Source organism: Hyperolius riggenbachi, chromosome 3 (genome assembly GCF_040937935.1).
Source record: "Hyperolius riggenbachi isolate aHypRig1 chromosome 3, aHypRig1.pri, whole genome shotgun sequence".
Lineage (NCBI taxonomy): Eukaryota > Metazoa > Chordata > Amphibia > Anura > Hyperoliidae > Hyperolius > Hyperolius riggenbachi.
This window is the reverse complement of record NC_090648.1, coordinates 77,180,241-77,200,160: the sequence shown is the minus strand read 5'-3', so window position 1 is coordinate 77,200,160 and position 19,920 is coordinate 77,180,241. Positions and strand designations below refer to the sequence as shown.

General features: G+C 47.8%; 4 non-coding genes across 4 annotated transcripts; 2 read left to right on the top strand and 2 right to left on the bottom strand.

Annotated features, from left to right (window-relative positions):
- Nucleotides 1–3,655: 3,655 nt before the first annotated feature.
- Nucleotides 3,656–3,727, bottom strand: TRNAE-UUC (transfer RNA glutamic acid (anticodon UUC)). The gene has a single exon. It is a non-coding gene; the product is annotated as a tRNA-Glu (tRNA).
- A 133-nt stretch (nucleotides 3,728–3,860) lies between these two features.
- TRNAM-CAU (transfer RNA methionine (anticodon CAU)) lies at nucleotides 3,861–3,933 on the top strand. The gene has a single exon. It is a non-coding gene; the product is annotated as a tRNA-Met (tRNA).
- Nucleotides 3,934–4,328: 395 nt separating this feature from the next.
- Nucleotides 4,329–4,400, bottom strand: TRNAE-UUC (transfer RNA glutamic acid (anticodon UUC)). Its single transcript has one exon. It is a non-coding gene; the product is annotated as a tRNA-Glu (tRNA).
- A 134-nt stretch (nucleotides 4,401–4,534) lies between these two features.
- TRNAM-CAU (transfer RNA methionine (anticodon CAU)) lies at nucleotides 4,535–4,607 on the top strand. The gene has a single exon. It is a non-coding gene; the product is annotated as a tRNA-Met (tRNA).
- The last annotated feature ends 15,313 nt before the right edge of the window (nucleotides 4,608–19,920 follow it).

Genomic DNA, 19,920 nt, shown 5'->3' with positions numbered 1-19,920 from the left:
AAATGCCCTCCAAAATCCAGACACAAATTGGACTCCCCGATCTGACACAATGTTTTCCGGAATGCCATGCAACCGGAAAATGTGGATGATGAACAAATCGGCCAGTTCCTGAGCCGAGGGGAGTCCTTTTAGGGGCACAAAATGGGCCATTTTGCTAAAGCGGTCGACCACCACCCAAATGACCGACATGCCTTCAGACCCCACAAAATCCATGGACAGGTGGGTCCATGGCTCACTCGGGGTGGACAAAGGCTGTAACCTTCCAACAGGTGCCAGCCGGGAGAGCTTACTTTTAGCACATACCGCACATTCCCTGACATACTCCCTACAATCTGTTGCCAAGGAAGGCCACCACGCACACCTGGCGACCAGGTCCTGTGTTCTGGAAGCTCCAGGGGGACCAGCATTCTTATGGGCGTGAAACATCTGCAGGATCTGAAGACGGAATGGCAGAGGAATAAACATAACCCCCTCAGGTTTTCCCTCAGGAACATCCTGCTGAAAGGGACTTAAGACCTCTGTCCAATCTTCCCAGGTTTCTGTTGCTGCCAACACTAACCTCTGCGGGATGATGGACTCAGGGGCAGAGGCTTGTGCTGTCTCCGGCTCAAAACATCTGGACAGGGCGTCTGCCTTAATGTTTTTGCTGCCTGGAGTATACGTGATTATAAATCTGAATGTAACGATTGTGGAACTTTCTCCGTGTGCAGCGCACAACGCGTGCGCTGACACGGCGGAAATCCTCCACATGCGTAGAATTGCAGGCACCCAGCAAAAGGTGCTACGCAACCTAGTCACCACCCCGCGACAGTGCACACACAACAGCAGATATGAAACAGGAACGCGATCGCGAGAGGTGCGATCACCAGACGTGACACAAGGCAGATCAGAACAGAATACGAGGTTAGCAAAGGCACAGCAAATAATACAATTAGGAGATACGGAAAATAACAAACGCTAGCTAACCGCGGACACCGCACTCATTCGCAACAGTGCACGCGGTTATGCGCGGTCTCCACGTAATAAGCACAATAGAGACAAGCCCGCCTAACTAACCATTGACAGACAAACATGAAACAAAGGACACGAGCGCTTGCTCAACGGTTACCTCACCGAGCCTCCAGCAAGCACTCGTAGCAGACAAGACAGACACACGAAAACAGGAACAGGCGGGAGATAGGATCCACAGCACTAGCGAAAGTGACTAGCGCAATCCAGGTACAGAGTAGCAGAACAGAAGGATCCACAGCACTAGCGGAAAGTGGCTAGCGCGATCCCGGTAGACAGAACAGAAGGATCCACAGCGCTAGCGAAAAGTGGCTAGCGCGATCCAATGAGACAGATCAGAAGAGATAGCTGGTAGCAACCGCTGCACCAGCTATACTCCAAGAACAGAGATCAGAACCATTTCCTGTCGGCCACCGTTGGGACAGGACAATGGCAACAGAACAAACAAACAGATAAACAATCCTAACTGCACTAGGGAAAACCTGCCTAGCGCAGATTCAGGAATTACTCTAAGCTGATCTTCAAACAAAGAGCATGGCTGACACTCCCGGCAGGAGTGTTACACAGGACTAAATCCTTATTAACAGCCAAGCATTGTGGGACACACATAGTACTTATAGTACACGCCTCCAATGAATGTGGCCAGGCAATTTGCATGACAACGTAGGCAAATTCCTCAGCAAGCACAAGCTGCAAAACTGACAGAAGCTCTTCTTTCCAGAGTCCTGCAGCATGCAAATCTAAACAATGGTCAAAAAGCTGCCTGCACAGGCAGTTGAGCAAATCATCACACTGAACCTCGTAAAAAATAAAGACCATCGGGCCTGACGGGGACTTAATCTCTTAGCTCCCTCGATATATTCCAAATTTTTGTGATCCGTGTAAACCGTGATTGTATGTTCTGCTCCTTCTAACCAATGACGCCATTCCTCAAAAGCCAACTTAATGGCCAGAAGTTCCCGGTTGCCTATGTCGTAGTTCCTTTCTGCTGGTGAGAACCTGCGGGAGAAATAGGCACATGGGTGTAATCTGCCCTGTAACCCTGAACGTTGAGACAATACAGCCCCCACCCCAACCTCTGAGGCATCAACCTCCACAATAAAGGGGTAAGAAATATACACGTGTCTCAAAATGGGTGCTGAGCAAAACAACTTCTTTAGATTGGAGAAGGCTGTGACAGCCTCAGGGGACCAGTGGTTGGTATCTGCCCCCTTTTTTGTGAGACTGGTAAGGGGTGCGATGATCTTAGAGTACCCCTTTATGAACCTTCTATAGTAATTCGCAAAACCCAAAAATCTCTGGAGGGCCTTCAGCCCCACTGGCTGCGGCCATTCCAGGACAGCTGTGACTTTAGCAGGATCCATTGACAGACCTGAGGTAGAAATCACATACCCTAAAAACGTGACGGATGTCACCTCAAAAATACACTTCTCCAACTTGGCATAAAGCATATTCTGTCTCAGCTTGTTCAGCACAAATTTAACATGGATCCTGTGTTCAGAGCGGTTGTTGGAGTAGATTAGTATATCATCGAGGTATACCAGAACAAACCTCCCCAACACCTCTCTAAATACCTCATTGATAAATTCCTGGAAGACGGCTGGCGCATTACACAACCCGAAGGGCATCACTAAGTACTCGTAATGCCCGTCGGGTGTGTTAAAGGCCGTCTTCCATTCATCGCTGTGATGATTTGCTCAGCTGCCTGTGCAGGCAGGCAGCCTTTTGACCATTGTATAGGTTTGCATGCTGCAGGACTCTGGAAAGAAGAGCTTCTGTCAGTTTTGCAGCTTGTGCTTGCTGAGGAATTTGCATACGTTGTCATGCAAATTGCCTGGCCACATTCATTGGAGGCGTGTACTATAAGTACTATGTGTGTCCCACAATGCTTGGCTGTTCATAAGGATTTAGTCCTGTGTAACACTCCTGCCGGGAGTGTCAGCCATGCTCTTTGTTTGAAGATTAGGGATGGTCGGAAATGCCAATTTCCGATTCCGCGGTAAATCCGCATTCCGCCATTGCCAAATACCGATTCCGCTTTCCGCTACCAATTTCCGCATTCCAATGCGGAATTTCCGCCGGAAATCGCGGAAATTCCGCCCGACTTTAACATCAATTTTCTCAAAAACTATAAGGTCTTTTTGAAAACTTTTTTTTGCATCCTGTTCAGGAGATTCTGCTTAATAAACCCTGAAAATTTGGTGTTTCTAGGACTTACGGGGGCTTTGCTATTAACCGCTAAAGTCGGCGGATTTTTACTGTAATGTAAATGCAGAAAATAGGCAGATGCGGATTTTCTGCATTTTACATTACAGTAAAAATCCACCGACTTTAGCGGTTAATAGCAAAGCCCCCGTAAGTCCTAGAAACACCAAATTTTCAGGGTTTATTAAGCAGAATCTCCTGAACAAGATGCAAAAAAAAAGTTTTCAAAAAGACTTCATAGTTTTTGAGAAAATCAATGTTAAAGTCGGGCGGAATTTCCGCGATTTCCGGCGGAAATCCGCCTAACGCACTTGCATTAACGATTTCCGCATTCCGATGCGGAAATGCAATTTCCGATCGGAATTTCGGAAATTGCATTTCCGTGGAATCCGAATGAGCATCCCTAATTCTGATGAGCGCACCTTAGCCAAAAGGCAGGACGTTCCCATACCGGGAGTCGAACCCGGGCCGCCTGGGTGAAAACCAGGAATCCTGACCGCTAGACCATATGGGAGGCGTTCAGTAAGAGCTGAATGCATCTGGGGGAAAAAGGAGCTCGAGAGCCAGAGGGGGGCATCAGCTCTGTCTAGACAGCAAACCATGAGCCAACTTACCTGGCGCGTGTGCGGCACAGTGGCAAAAGCACTGCCTCGTTAGCGCAGTAGGTAGCGCGTCAGTCTCATAATCTGAAGGTCGTGAGTTCAATCCTCACACGGGGCACTGTCCTCATGCTTGGACAGCCTTTTGGTTAGGGCAAGTCCACCCTATAAGCGTACAAGCCTATCGCGGAGACTTTTGATCACTTTCCCACCCACTGAGATACCACTGAGAGTAGAGTCTGGACATCAGCGCTATCAGCAGCAGAGTTGCAAAAGGGGCTTGGAGCAACTGAAAATCTGACTTTGGACATTGCCTTTCTTGTCACCCGCCGAGAACTTTTGTAGATGGGGCGAAGAGAAAACAGCCAGTATTACAGAGGGAGGACCTTTTTCTGGCCAACAGCCGTTCTTCCCCTGCACTAATAGGCCCCCAAGGAGAAGGCTTTTGTTGGGCTCCGGTACGCTCACCTGGGAAGCTTGATTCTGATGAGCGCACCTTAGCCAAAAGGCAGGACGTTCCCATACCGGGAGTCGAACCCGGGCCGCCTGGGTGAAAACCAGGAATCCTGACCGCTTGACCATATGGGAGGCGCTCGGTAAGAGCTGAATGCATCTGGGGGAAAAAGGAGCTCGAGAGCCAGAGGGGGGGCATCAGCTCTGTCTAGACAGCAAACCATGAGCCAACTTACCTGGCGCGTGTGCGGCACAGTGGCAAAAGCACTGCCTCGTTAGCGCAGTAGGTAGCGCGTCAGTCTCATAATCTGAAGGTCGTGAGTTCAATCCTCACACGGGGCACTGTCCTCATGCTTGGACAGCCTTTTGGTTAGGGCAAGTCCACCCTATAAGCGTACAAGCCTATCGCGGAGACTTTTGATCACTTTCCCACCCACTGAGATACCACTGAGAGTAGAGTCTGGACATCAGCGCTATCAGCAGCAGAGTTGCAAAAGGGGCTTGGAGCAACTGAAAATCTGACTTTGGACATTGCCTTTCTTGTCACCCGCCGAGAACTTTTGTAGATGGGGCGAAGAGAAAACAGCCAGTATTACAGAGAGAGGACCTTTTTCTGGCCAACAGCCGTTCTTCCCCTGCACTAATAGGCCCCCAAGGAGAAGGCTTTTGTTGGGCTCCGGTACGCTCACCTGGGAAGCTTGATTCTGAATAAGATCAGCTTAGAGTAATTCCTGGAAACTGTGCTAGGCAGATTCCCTAGTGCAGTTAGGATTGTTTATCTGTTTGTTTGTTCTGCTGCCATTGTCCTGTCCCAACGGTGGTCGACAGGAAATGGTTCTGATCTCTGTTCTTGGAGTATGGCTGCTGCAGCGGTTGCTACCAGCTATCTCTTCTGTTCTGTCTCCTGGGATCGCGCTAGCCACTTTTCGCTAGCGCTGGGGATCCTTCTGTTCTGTCTCCTGGGATCGCGCTAGCCACTTTTCGCTAGCGCTGGGGATCCTTCTGTTCTGTCTCCTGGGATCGCGCTAGCCACTTTTCGCTAGCGCTGGGGATCCTTCTGTTCTGTCTCCTGGGATCGCGCTAGCCACTTTTCGCTAGTGCTGGGGATCCTTCTGTTCTGTCTCCTGGGATTGCGCTAGCCACTTTTCGCTAGTGCTGTGGATCCTTCTGTTCTGCTACTCTGTACCTGGATCGCACTCGCTTCTCGCTAGTGCTGTGGATCCTATCTCTCGCTTGTCCCTGTTTTCGTGTGTCTGTCTTGTCTGCAACGGACGCTTGCTGGAGGCTCGGTGAGGTAACCATTAAGCAAGCGTACGCGTCCTCTGTTTCATGTTTGTCTGTCAATGGTTAGTTAGGCGTGCTTGTCTCTATTGTGCTTATCACGTGGAGACCGCGCATAACCGCGTGCACTGTTGCGAATGAGTGCGGTGTCCGCGGTTAGCTAGCGTTTGTTATTTTCCTTGTTATTCTCATTGTATTATTTGCTGTGCCTTTGCTATCCTCGTATTCTGTTCTGATCTGCCTTGTGTCACGTCTGGCGATCGCACCTCTCGCGATCGCGTTCCTATTTCATATCTGCTGTTGTGTGTGCGCGGTCGCGGGGTGGCGACTAGATTGGCGCACACACATACAATCTGTCGCTTTGCTCGTTCTCATTCGCAATCGCCTCGATTGCGTTCTGCGCTTCGTACAATTCCTGTCTGGCATTTGTGGAGGTACAGAGGATTGGTTCCTCTGCACTACCCAGCGCCATCTGCCGACAGGAATTTTCCCTCTACGGGTGCGTAGCACCTTTTGCTGGGTGCCTGCAAATATACGCTTGTGGAGGATTTCCGCCGTGTCAGTGCACGCGTTGTGCGCTGATCACGGAGAAAGTTCCACAATCGTTACAGTATGAACAGCCCAACCCAAAACCCCAGTGTAGACGGAAATTCCGATTTGTACGATTTTGTCGAGTTTGGGTCCTGTGTCTTTAAGAGCTTTAAAAGGCTTAATTTAGAGACCAAGGCGGAATTTCTTTCTGAATGTGTAAGGTTTTGCCCGAATCCCACCTTTCAGATTTCTGATCCGTCCACGTCGGCTCTTCTGTTTGCCTATGTGCTCTTAAAAGACAATTTGTTCACCTGGACGTATGATCTGTTAAAAATCAATTCTTGGAATGGTAATCTGTATCAGTTGCTTGCAGTGATATTCTCTCACTGGTTTAAACTGCCTGGCTTACCACCTGCTCTGATTGAGTGTGTAGCTTCTGATAAGTCAGCTGATCTTTCCCTTCCATGCAAAACTTTTCAGTATGACAATCAGTTCAATGTGTCTGTTGCCACTTCAGGTTTTAAACAGCAGACATGCAAAGTGGCTAAAAAGAGAAAAACTAAAAAACGCAAGCATTGGAATAAAACACTCCCTATTGATGTTTGTAATGATGTTGTTCCGTCTCCGGCTTTTTTGCCCCAATCCAAAGCTCATGTGGATCCTGCTATAGGTAGGATCGCACACTATATTAAAGCAGTTAAAAAATCTGTTCTTGTTCCTGAACTCCACTCCTATAGAGATTATTTGGATACTGGCCTGTTTGAACCCCCATTTGCTTCATGGGATATTGTGGCCTTGCTGGAAGAATTCAATTTTGATTGGAAAGCCTTTTGCGATTTTTACATCGCAAAAAGCGAAGATGTCTTGAATGCTTGTCTCGATTCTATGTACCTTCTGATTGATTCCGATGAATGTGACAAGGATGATGTGGATCTGGTGATCTATGTATGGCAAACGATTTTGGATGAGTTGCACACACACCAACCAATTGATTCCAATAAAGAGACATCGTTGTCGGATGATTGTTCCTGCCTTTCTGGGGTAAAGCATGTGAGTCTTGACTTTGTGCAATCTGAAATGAATGAGTGTGCCGCTGTGGTTGATTCCTGTGCGAATCCTGAAGGATTCGCTCCTGACAGTGTGCAGTTTGAATCTGTGTGATCTGATGCCTGTTTCTCGGATGTTCCTGCAGATTGTGATCGGCATGAGTCTGCCGGTTTCCTCAAGGATGTGTGGGATCCTTTGTCATTTAGAAACAGATCTTTGAGATCTTCCGTCTGTGACCCTGCTATGGGGAAAATTTCTCGACTATGCAGCGTCAAAAGTAAAATTATTATGCTTAATAAAGTTTATCCTGTTGATGTCGCCATTTCTTCTGCAAATGAGTCTCTGTCTCACCCTGTTCTCACCTGTGAGGGCCCGTTGCCTGGGGACAGTTGCTCCAGCGTTTCGGTCCTGGATGCCTTGCAGTCTGCTCCGCAGATCACGGAGGTTTGCGCTATGGAAGCGTCAGTTTCACAACCTAAAGTGATTTTTGATTCGCAAGTTTTGCGTCCTGGCTCCTCGGATTTGACAGTGTTAGCCGAATCTAAGAGTGAGACAGCGCTTCGGTTTTGCTAATCTGATGCTGAACCTTCTTTGCCTTATTCAGAGACGCTTTCTCTGAACCTGCCCTGTACCATGAATAACAATATGATGTCCAATCACACTGACATTTGTGAGTCCCTTTTTTGCTCTGAGAGAAGTGCTGATTCTGCACCCTGTACTCTGGATGAGTCAATGTGGCCTTGCTTAGAATCCCATGCAGTGTCCCTAGAGGCTCGTCTAGGTATTGCCACTATACTCACCTGTTTTTCTGCAGTTTTGGAGTTGCAAGCTAGTTCGACTGCTACGCAGAATTCTGGATGCAGCGAGATTATAGTTAGGGAGTCAGCGTGTGTTCCAGTAAATATACCTGTACATTCCCCTCATGATGATGAGATCCAGTCTCAGGTTATGGTGGAACCATTCCTAGGACATCTGCCCGGTCCACAAAATAAAGTTCCAGTTTTGCCCTGTAACATGGATAGTACAGAATCCTTCTTAGAAAACTTGAAAAATGATGTTCCTGAGGTCTTGTTTGATGTTCTGGAGGTCTCCGAGTTCCTCCCAAAGGGTGCAGAACTTGTAGGAGATGTCGCCTGCCCCCCAAGTCCTTCTGAGGTGTTGCCCTCTTCCGTAGGCATTGCTGCCTTGCTGGCTACCTTTTCAGCTCTGGTGGAGCTTCAGTCATGTGTAGTCAATGATGATATTGCAGTCACAGAAATTTCCGAATTTGAATCCGAGTCTTCTTTTGTAAGTCCAGTGCTTGAGACCATTGCTCGTGATGATTCTCTGCCCGGTCCTGGTTTTGGTTTCCTCGTGTCGGACTCTGAGGTTGGCAGTTCCCCAACATGTCCTGAGGTTTCTCCTGTGCTGGTGTACCCCAATGAGCTCTGTGACCCAGAAAGCCCAAGTGTGCCTCGGTTACCAGCATACTCAGATGCTTCCTCGGTGGAGACATGTTCTGATTTAGCCTACCTGCTTGCATGCCCAGAAGTGGTCCCTGAAAGTCTTGATCTTGATGGGTGTCCTCGTAATTCTGATTTCGGAATTGTCATTGGTTCCATGGGGGTTCTTGGTAATTCTCCATGTGAGCCTGGTGATTGTTCTGCCCTCTTGGGATCTCTGTGGAGCTTCAAAAGGTTCTGGGAGATTCCGGGAGAAATTTTGCTTGGTCCCCTGGATAAGATCAATGGTGGCTTTTGTGTTGTAAGGGACACTTCAAACAGGTATTGTGGCAGGTTTGGTATTTTCGGACGCTCCTTGGAAGGTGGTGGGTATTGTCTGGAGGGTGTCGATGGCTTTTTCTCTGGTATCCACAGTCCTGATGGGTGTTACACTGAGACTTGTAGTGCTGATGGGCATGTTTCGGTGGCTTCTGTTTCCGATGAGGTAGGTTTCGGGTGGACTGACTCTGGAATTGGACCTTGTCGGGCTGTCCTGACCTTCATGAGTCTTCAGTTTGAGTCTGTTGCTAATAGCAGTTTTGAGGGTCGTCTGGAATTCGACCCTGGAGGGGGGGTACTGTGATGATTTGCTCAGCTGCCTGTGCAGGCAGGCAGCCTTTTGACCATTGTGTAGGTTTGCATGCTGCAGGACTCTGGAAAGAAGAGCTTCTGTCAGTTTTGCAGCTTGTGCTTGCTGAGGAATTTGCATACGTTGTCATGCAAATTGCCTGGCCACATTCATTGGAGGCGTGTACTATAAGTACTATGTGTGTCCCACAATGCTTGGCTGTTCATAAGGATTTTGTCCTATGTAACACTCCTGGTGGGGTGTCAGCCTTACTCTCTGTTTGAAGAGTAGCTTAGAGTAATTCCTGGAAACTGTGCTAGGCAGATTTCCCTAGTGCAGTTAGGATTGTTTATCTGTTTTGCTTGTCTGTTGCGATTGTCCTGTCCCAGCGGTGGTCGATAGGAAGTCGTTCTGATCTCTGTTCTTGGAGCATAGCTGGTGCAGCGGTTGCTACCAGCTATCTCTTCTGTTCTGCCTCTCTGGATCGCGCTAGCCACTTTTCGCTAGCGCTGTGGATCCTTCTGTTCTGTCTCCTGGGATCGCGCTAGCCACTTTTCGCTAGCGCTGTGGATCCTTCTGTTCTGTCTCCTGGGATCGCGCTAGCCACTTTTCGCTAGTACTGTGGATCCTTCTGTTCTGCTACTCTGTACCTGGATCGCGCTAGCCACTTTTTGCTAGTGCTGTGGATCCTATCTCTCGCTTGTCCCTGTTTTCGTGTGTCTGTCTTGTCTGCTACGACCGCTTGCTGGAGGCTCGGTGAGGTAACCGTTAAGCAAGCGTTCGCGTCCTCTGTTTCATGTTTGTCTGTCGATGGTTAGTTAGGCGTGCTTGTCTCTATTGTGCTTATCACGTGGAGACCACGCATAACCGCGTGCACTGTTGCGAATGAGTGCGGTGTTCGCGGTTAGCTAGCGTTTGTTATTTTCCGCATCTTCTCATTGTATTATTTGCTGTGCCTTTGCTATCCTCGTATTCTATTCTGATCTGCCTTTTGTCACATCTGGCGATCGCACCTCTCGCGATCGCGTTCCTGTTTCATATCTGCTGTTGTGTGTGCACTGTCGCGGGGTGGCAACTAGGTTGGCGCACACACATACAACCTGTCCCTTTGCTCGTTCTCATTCGCAATCGCCTCTCTTGCAATTGCGTTCTGGGCTTCGTACAAATTCCTGTCTGGCATTTGTGGAGGTACAGAGGATTGGTTCCTCTGCACTACCCAGCGCCATCTGCCGACAGGAATTTTCCCTCTACGGGTGCGTAGCACCTTTTGCTGGGTGCCTGCAAATATACGCTTGTGGAGGATTTCCGCCGTATCAGCGCACGCGTTGTGCGCTGATCACGGAGAAAGTTCCACAATTGTTACAGGCACATTTTCAGCAGATAAATGCAATTAGGGCTGCAAAAAGAAAAGAATTTACTCACCTGGCACTGGCAGAAGTCTTCTCTCCCCGTCTCCTCTCCTGGCTGGCTCCTCAGGCGCGCAGTTCCCACGGAGCTCCCTCCCTCCTCCAATCTCCCGTGCTGATTGAATGCAGGGCTACGGGAAGATGGCCACCCGAAGCCCTGTACTGGAGACAGTCTCCAGAGCAGGGCTTCGGCGGCGGCTATCTTCCCGTAGCCCTGCTCTGCCATCCCCGAGGGGCTGCGGGAAAACAGTGACGTCACGCCGACGTCACGGAGCTGCCGAGGCCCCTAAGACCTTGAGGCCCCAAGCGGCCGCGTGGTCTGCTTGGTGCCTCGTAGCGCCCCTGCTTTTAGCACATATTACACACTCCCTAACAAACTCTTTGCAGTCTGCTGACAAGGAAGGCCACCTGGCACACCTGGCCACAAGATCTTGTGTTCTGGCTGCTCCGGGATGCCCAGCATTCTTGTGTGCATGGAACATCTCTAGGATCTGGAGACGGAAGGGCAGAGGGATGAACATAACCCCTTCAGGCTTCCCCTCTGGGATTTCCTGCTGAAAGGGACCCAAAGCTTCCTTCCAGTTTTTCCAAGTATCAGTTGCAGCCAGCACCAATCTCTGCGGAACGATAGTTTCAGGGATGGAGGGCTGTGCTGTCTCTAGGTCAAAGCACCTGGACAAAGCATCTGCCTTAACATTCTTGCTCCCTGGAGTATACGTAATAATGAACCTGAATCGAGAAAAAAATAAAGCCCATCGAGCCTGACGGGGGCTCAACCTCTTAGCCCCCTCGATGTATTCCAGGTTCTTGTGATCAGTGTAGGCCGTGATCATATGTTCTGCTCCCTCTAACCAATGTCGCCACTCTTCAAAAGCCAATTTAATGGCCAGGAGCTCCCTGTTACCTATATCGTAGTTTCTCTCAGCTGGGGAGAACCTACGAGAGAAGTAGGCACATGGGTGCATTCGACCCTGTAAACCTGACCGCTGAGACAGCACAGCCCCCACTCCGACCTCTGAGGCGTCTACCTCAACAATAAATGGAAATGAGGTATCCACATGTCTCAGGATAGGTGCTGAGCAGAATAGATCCTTCAGGGTGGAGAAGGCATGTAGAGCCTCAGGAGACCAGTGAGTGGTATCTGCCCCTTTCTTGGTGAGACTGGTGAGGGGTGCAATGACTGTGGAATACCCTTTAATGAACCTCCTGTAGTAATTTGCGAAGCCCAAAAAACGCTGAAGCGACTTCAACCCAACCGGCTGTGGCCATTCCAGAACCGCGGAAACCTTGGCTGGGTCCATGGACAGGCCTGTGGTGGAGATAATGTATCCCAGAAAGGTGACAGAGGTTACTTCGAAGATACATTTCTCCAGTTTGGCGTAAAGTGAGTTCCGCCTCAGTTTATCCAATACAAATTTTACATGGGTCCTATGTTCAGAAAGGTTGTTGGAGAAAATAAGTATATCATCTAGATATACTAGTGTGAGAAAGCGTGGAGGAGCCGCCGCCATGAGCCAGCGGCAGGCGGCTCCTTCCGCGCATAGTGAGCCTGCACACGGAGAGGCAGCCGCCTCCTCTCGGTATGAGGCGGCTGTTTCCGTGCAGGGCTCAGCGGAGCGTGGAGAAACCGCCGCGTTGGACGCGGCGGTTAGGGCGCATACCCCCGCTGTGGAGACACCGCAGAGCGGGGCTGCTGTGGCTGGGACTCGTAGTCCCTCTAGTTTTAGAGTGACGCGCGCACTCAGGCAGAGAATTTATGGCAGCCAGAAAGGAGTCAGCTGACCAGGCTGGTCAGCTGACTCTGGCTCCACTCGTCATTGGCCCAGCACTTAGGGAGGTGCTGGGGGAATACCTGTGTATATATACCACGGGTTGTTCACTTGCTCATTGTCTGACGTGCGATCACATATGTGGGAGCACCCAGATCCGTAGTCAGATCCGCAAGTGTGCCAGGACCAGCTGGAGCTGTAATCCTACACTTAGCTAGATTCTGTTGATAGCTAAAGTACTAGTTTGATTGTGATTATCTGTTATGACTTTTTGCCTGCCTGACTATCCTCCTGAACTCTGACCTTGTACCTCGATATTTCTGATTCTCTGTTGCCGAACCCCGGCTCGTCCTTAGACTCTGTTTCTGCCTCCTGATCTTGTACCTCGATATTTCTGATACCCTGTTGCCGAACTCTGCCTGTACCTAGACTCCGCCTCTGCTTTATGATCTTGTACTTTGTCTGTCCGTGTGTGTACGACCTGGCTTGTCCGCCCTCGAGAACCGACCTTGCCCTCGGAGGCGGTTCCCCGTCCTGTCAGTGACATCTCCTCCTGAGTGTCACTTTCAGACAATCCTTCCTACTGTCAGTCTGAATCCTCCCGTCTTGGAGAGCTCAGGTCTGCGGAAGGAATCTGTGCAGTACTCCTTGCTGCACTGAGGCCTAGTCCTCTAAGTGTTACTGTTACACTCTACTCAGGTGAACAGAGGTTAGCTAGTATATCGGATTATCGGTGATACTGCAGATCACTTATAATCTGGTATACATCTGTATTCCCAGTGATACTGCAGATCACCAGTAATCAGATCCTCTCTGTGCTTCACCGATCGATACAACTAGAACGAATCTCCCCAACACCTCCCTGAAGACCTCATTGATGAGTTCTTGGAAAACGGCTGGGGCATTACATAACCCGAAGGGCATCACCAGGTACTCGTAATGCCCGTCGGGTGTATTGAAGGCCGTTTTCCATTCATCACCCTTTCTTATTCGTATCAGGTTGTACGTACCCCGTAAGTCTAATTTCGAAAAGACCTTAGCGTTGGTGACCTGTGTGAATAAGTCGTCTATCAGGGGCAGCGGATAGCGATTCTTCACCGTAATCTTATTCAGGCCCCGGTAATCAATGCAGGGCTGCAGACCTCCGTCTTTTTTTTTAACAAAAAAGAAACCTGCCCCAGCAGGCGACCGGGACGGGCGAATGAAACCCTTGGCCAAATTTTCACGGATGTATTCCTGCATGGCCAATTTTTCAGGCCCAGATAAATTGTACAAATGGCCCCGGGGAGGCATACAACCTGAACGGAGATCGATGGGACAGTCGAAAGGGCGATGTGGAGGCAACTTATCAGCAGCTTTGGGACAGAACACATCAGAATATTCAGAGTACTGGTCTGGTACACCCTCCACCTGAACCCTGGTTTGACCCAACGTCAGCTTCCCTAAACACTGCTGAAAACAATGAGGTGACCAAGTTGTTAACTGACCCGTGGCCCAGTCTATTTGTGGTGAATGGACTTGTAACCACGGCATGCCTAGGATGATAGTGGAGGTTGACATATGTAATACAAAAAACTGTAGTTGTTCCCCATGCAGTACCCCTATAGTGACCTTCACCTCTGGGGTCTGTGACAGGGAACGATTTCGTTGCAGGGGAGAATCGTCCACTGCTGTGACTTGAATGGGAGGTCTCAAAGGGATGAGAGGAATACCCAATTTCTGAGCAAATTCATAGTTCATAAAATTAGCCGCTGAGCCAAAATCAATAAAAGCCTCAGTGGCTACAGACTTGTTATCCCATGTAATCGTACAAGGGAGAAGCAATTTTTTTTCTTTAAGAGGTGAGAATTGTGTGCCTAGGGTGTCACCCCCCACTACTCCTAGGCAAACTCGTTTCCCGGCTTATTGGGGCAATTTCGTACCCTATGCCCCCCTTCAGCACAATACAAACATAACTGTTCGGTCATTCCACCTGGGTTAACTTTGACCGACCAATCTGCATCGGTTCGGTTGGAGGCAAGACCGGAGGAGATGAGACAGTAGGAGGTGGGGTCACTGGGGCTGTGGTGTAAGACACCACTCTGACCCGGGAACTACCTCTGGTCTGCTTTTGGTAGCGCAGCCTGCGGTCGATATGGATGGCCGCTGAGATAGCCTCATCGACTGTTCTGGGCTTGGGCTGACTTAGCATCAGATCAGAGACCTCATCAGACAGCCCTGACAAGAAACGATCTAACAGGGCATAAGTGTCCCACCTGGCTGTAACTGACCATCTCCTAAATTCGGCTGCGTAATCTTCGACCGGACCTTTGCCTTGACGCAACAGCTTGAGCTTCCGCTCAGAAGTCGAGGCAAGATCCGGATCGTCGTAAATTACTGCCATAGCGTTGAAAAATTCCTCTACGGAGGTAAGGGCTAGATCTCCGGTGGGCAAACTGTATGCCCATGTCTGAGAGTCGCCCGATAACAAGGTCTTTATAAATGTGACCTTTTGGGCCTCAGTTCCTGAAGATCGGGGTCTCAACTCGAAATAGGATAACACTCTACTCCTAAAATTACGAAAGTCAGATCTGTGATCAGAAAATCTTTCCGGTACGGGCATACGTATATCAACGCTAGGAGGGGATCGCACCTCATCCACTGACGTCTGGAGGGCTTGTACAGACCCTGATAGGGCATCAATTAACGCCTGGTGATTACCCAGCACTTGGTTGATGTTATCCACCGAAGTGGCAAGTGCGCCCAGACGGTCAGTGCGTGCGTCCATATTGTCTTTTGGTCTGGTGTTCTGTAATGATCGGTGTAACACAGAGAGGATCTGATTACCGGTGATCTGCAGTATCACTGGGAATACAGATATATACCAGATTATAGATGATCTGCAGTATCACCGATAATCAGATATATAAGCTAACCTCTGGACACCTGAGTAAAGTTAGAGTGTTTGGTGCAACTGTAATACTTTGAGGATTGAGCCTCAGAACCAAGTTCCGTACAGCAGAGAGTACTGCACCAATGCAGATTCCTTCCGTAGACCTGGACTCTCCCGGGGGAGGAGTCAGGCTGAAGGTAGGAAGGAGAGAACGGAGGCGACACCCAGGAGGGGGCGTCACTAACAGATCTAGGAACTGCCTCTAGCTGTAAGGTCAGTTCTCGAGGTCGGACAAGCCAGGTCGTATACACACGGACAGATAAAGTACAGATTCAGAAGGCAGAGGCGGAGTCTAAAGTATAGGCAGGGTTCGGTAACAGGGTATCAGAAATATCGAGGTACAAAATCAAGAGGCAGATGCAGAGTCTAAGGACGAGCCGGGGTTCGGCAACAGAGTATCAGAATGGCAAGGTACAGGATCAGAGTTCAGAAGAATAGTCAGGCAAGCAGAAGGTCATAACAGATAATCACAATCAAACTAGTACTTTAGACTATCAATAGAATCTAGCTAAGTGTAGGATTACAGCTCCAGCTGGTCCCGGCACACTTTAGGATCTGACTCAGGTCTGAGTGCTACCACGTTGTGATCGCAAAGCCAGACAACCAGCAACTGAACAGCCAGTACTATATATACACAAGAGCTGCCCAGCACTTCCCTCGGTGCTGGACCAATGAATGGTGCTGCAATTGTCAGCTGACCAGCCTGGTCAGCTGACCTACTTCTGGCTGTTATATAAACCCTGCCTCACTGCGCGCACGCGCGTCATTCTGAACCTTGGTGGACTATCAGTCCCAGCCACACCAGTACTGTCTTGTAATGTATTTGCTGACCTGTGCGCGGGGATGGTCGCACCGCCATCAGCACCGGCGGCGGCCTCCCCGTGCTGGGACAAACCACTCGCATCAGGCCTATGCGCGCTAACCGCCACGTCCGACGCTGCGTTTTTCCGCGTTCCGCTATGTCATGCGCAGAAAGAGCCGCTTCCCGCTGACTTACAGCGGCGGCTCTTCCGCGTTTCTTCACACAATGTAACAATGTTCACAGACAGGAATTAGCTGTTTACTACTGTCTCTAACAGCCAAAACAGCTAGGAGCAGCCACATAACCTGCCCACAGTGAAAATGTCACCATGTAATAAATGTCAGAATGTAAATCGGGGAGAGAAAAGATTTTTCAATGAGCAAACACTGACTAAATCATTTATATATAATTATGGTAAAAATGAAGAACTTTTTTTACTACATTATTTTCACTGGAGTTCCTCTTTAAGCCAGAGTATTAACTTGCTCGTTGGCCTTGATACTAATCAGTACACTGGCTCTTGGCCTAGCTAGCTACTATTTGAGCTACATTTATATATTGTGTAGACGCACAATATATATGTACTCTAGTTAGTCAGTCTTGTATTTGTAGTTTTATTATATATTTTAGTAATATGTTGTAGTAACATCTGATTGTATATTTATCTGTGTACCGACTTTTTGCCTGCCTCTTGACCTTGCTCTTGTATTGTCCTTCTGTACCACTGCCATCTGATACACTTGTTCGACTTGGCCTGTCCCTGACTTCGTTATTGCCTGATCCTTACAATACGGCTGACATCTGACTTATATGTATGACCCTGCCTGTTTATTGACTACAATATTGCCTTGCTACTCTGTACCTCGACACCTCTGACTTTGTGTACGACTACGGCCTGATCCTGTCTATGCTTTACATGCTACTGTTTGTGTATACACGTGTACGTTACCTCATCACGTATCAGTGTGTTAGGGCTCAATTTACTAAGTCCTGTTTGGTAAAAATGTAATGTGAAGTAAATTACTTCAGGCAGAAAAAAAAAGTTTCGGGGAGTTTTCACAAAGATTTTCATACATATGGTAATAGTTTGCTGAATTATCAAACAATTTAATGACAATTCGCAAAGATTTTTACCTCATGTCATGTGGTATTTCACTGGATATTTTAAAGAATACTTCTATATTTCATTCAGTATTTAGTGGATTATTGCATTGCATGGAAAAATGGAAGCCAGATCTGATACAGAAAGTGTTCTTTATGATACTGACAAGTAAAGAGCCAGCCCAAGCTGCATAAAATTAACATCAAATTTGTATCAGCTCTTAACTATTAGCATCTTATTAACCATTTTTAATTACTACAAAATAATAGTGTGGATTGATATACTGTCCTAAATTCTTTAGTTAACTTTTCTCTGCCCTCTGTTTCCCCTTCTCTCTACTTCTTTCTTCTGTAACCTCACATATGGCTGTTTTTTATCTTATGGCCCATACTCACGGGCTACAAAAGTGGCCTGTCGCCAGCACACGTGAGCGTGTGCGCGACAGGCCGGCAACAGCTCGTCGCCAGGTCCCTCCGCGTACACACACGGAAGAGGGACCAGCCGTGCGACGGAAGCTGTCGCCGACGTTCCTCCCCCCTCGCCGGAAGCGCCGTCTATTTGCAATTATGTTGCTGTCGCTAGTCCGCATACTCACGCGGACTAGCGACAGTTGCGGCGGAGTTGCGGCGGCAACTGTCGCCAGGCGATTGACCGCGGTCAATCGCCTGGCGACATCAGCGACGAGCAACGGTTCGGGGTGCGCGCCCATGCAACGCCTCATACTCACGGGCGACCTGTGTTGCGGCGACATTTGTAGCCCGTGAGTATGGGCCAATAGTGACAGGCCGCTCCAGAAAAAAGATAAAATACCAAACATCTCACTTGTTTTACTACATGTGTTATCCTTTGTTAATTGATATTTAGGAGGTATTTATTATTATTATTATTGCTTTATAAAGCGGCAACATATTCCATGGTGCTGTAGGTATTTGCCTATAGTTTGTTATTTACCTCACAAGTATGTTATTTACCTCACAAGTTTGTTATTTGCCTCACACGTTTGGCAATTTACCTCAGTGGTTGGCAGTGTTGCTTGCAAATTTTCGCTAAAAATAGATTGTATTTTCACGTTTTTTTGTGAAAATGCAGAAAATCAATATTTTTTACAGCAAAAATGCAAAAAATCAATATTTCCCATGAAAATCGCAAAAATACAATATTTTTTACTGCAGCCATTTTTCCACAAAGATGCAAAAAAACGATCATTTTACCGCAAAAATTCACAATTAATGCGGAAACGCAAAAAAATAACTTATTTTCGATGGAATTTTCACTCGAGAATTGCATTTAACATTATTTTTGCGAAAATGAATGCGAAAAGAATATTGGAATTTTCGCTCATCGCTGCTGGTTGGTAATTTTAGTTTTCCATGCGGTAACAGCCTTTGTGAAGTGACATTTGACAATATTGTATGTTTGGTAAAATCAGCTGTTTTCGGTTTTACCGCATGCATCAATGCTTTGTGAATTGAGCCCTAGGTTTGCTGGCGAATTCACTGAAAGGCATTTTTCACATTATAAATCGCAAGCGCGATCGCAAACACTGAGTGTTTTTGTGTGCGATTTTTTTTTCCCCAAGCGATTCCCAGCGTTTTCTGAGCGTTGGATAAATTTGTGTAAGCGCTTTTCAGGAAGTGAACTCATTGGGCCTGATTCACAAAGCGGTGCTAACCCAGTTAGCACACCTAAAAGACTTTAGGCATGATAACCATTGCACCATGCTGGTGAAAAGCCAGTTTAGGCGTGATAAGTTTAGGCATGCTAAGTTTAGGCATGCTAAGTTTAGATAAGTTTAGTCCCGCACGCAAAGCAGCGCCATTAAACTCTATGCGAAGTGCACCAGACTTTGCTAGCGCAAAACTTTTGATCAGCTGTGCACTGCGGTGCTAACCCAGTTGGTGCTTAAACTTATCATGCCTAAACTTATCACACCTAAACTTAACATGCCTAAACTTATCACACCTAAACTTATCATGCCTAAACTGAGTTTAGGCATGATAAAGGGCTTTTCACCAGCGTGCTAACTGTTAGCACCGCTTTGTTAATCAGGTCCACTGACCTGGAAAAGAATAAATGCAATGTATATTTTCTTAATAGCGCTCGGGAAACCACTATACAAAGCGCTTTTCAAGCTCTTAGCAATTTCCCTATACCTTCCATTGAGCTCATATGTGAACACTCTCATAGGGAATCATTGCACAATCGCTTTTAGGGCGATTTTTGAAAATCACCAGCGCTTAACAAAATGCGCAAACGCTCATAGCATGAATAAGCCCTAGTTTTCTAGTGGTCTCTTTTAGTAAATCAACCCTTCTGTCTCTTGAAATATTTCTTTCATTTTTACTTATTATTGGATAAATTCAGAATACGTTAAATAGCAGGTATGTGGATTCTAGTTTATTAATGGAAAGAGGCATTCACTAAAAAGCCGGCATCCACCCTGCTGTGCTGCTAAAAATATCACATTCTGCAGCGCTTGGCATCTTCCCATAGAACATAGTTGTGCAGCCAGGCCTTAGTAGCAGGACTTTGGAAAGAAAGAAAAGAATTCATCTGCAAGCCACAAAGTACAAACCCTAAAGTCTTCCTTTTTTTCCTTTAACAGGAGGAGACATGGCACAAGACAAAGACGGCACACGACCACTGACAGCACAATTACTTTCTTTCTTAGGGCCTCTGTTGTCAATTTGAGTTATCCACATAAAAAGTACATTCTAGTAATTCTGTGTACCTGCA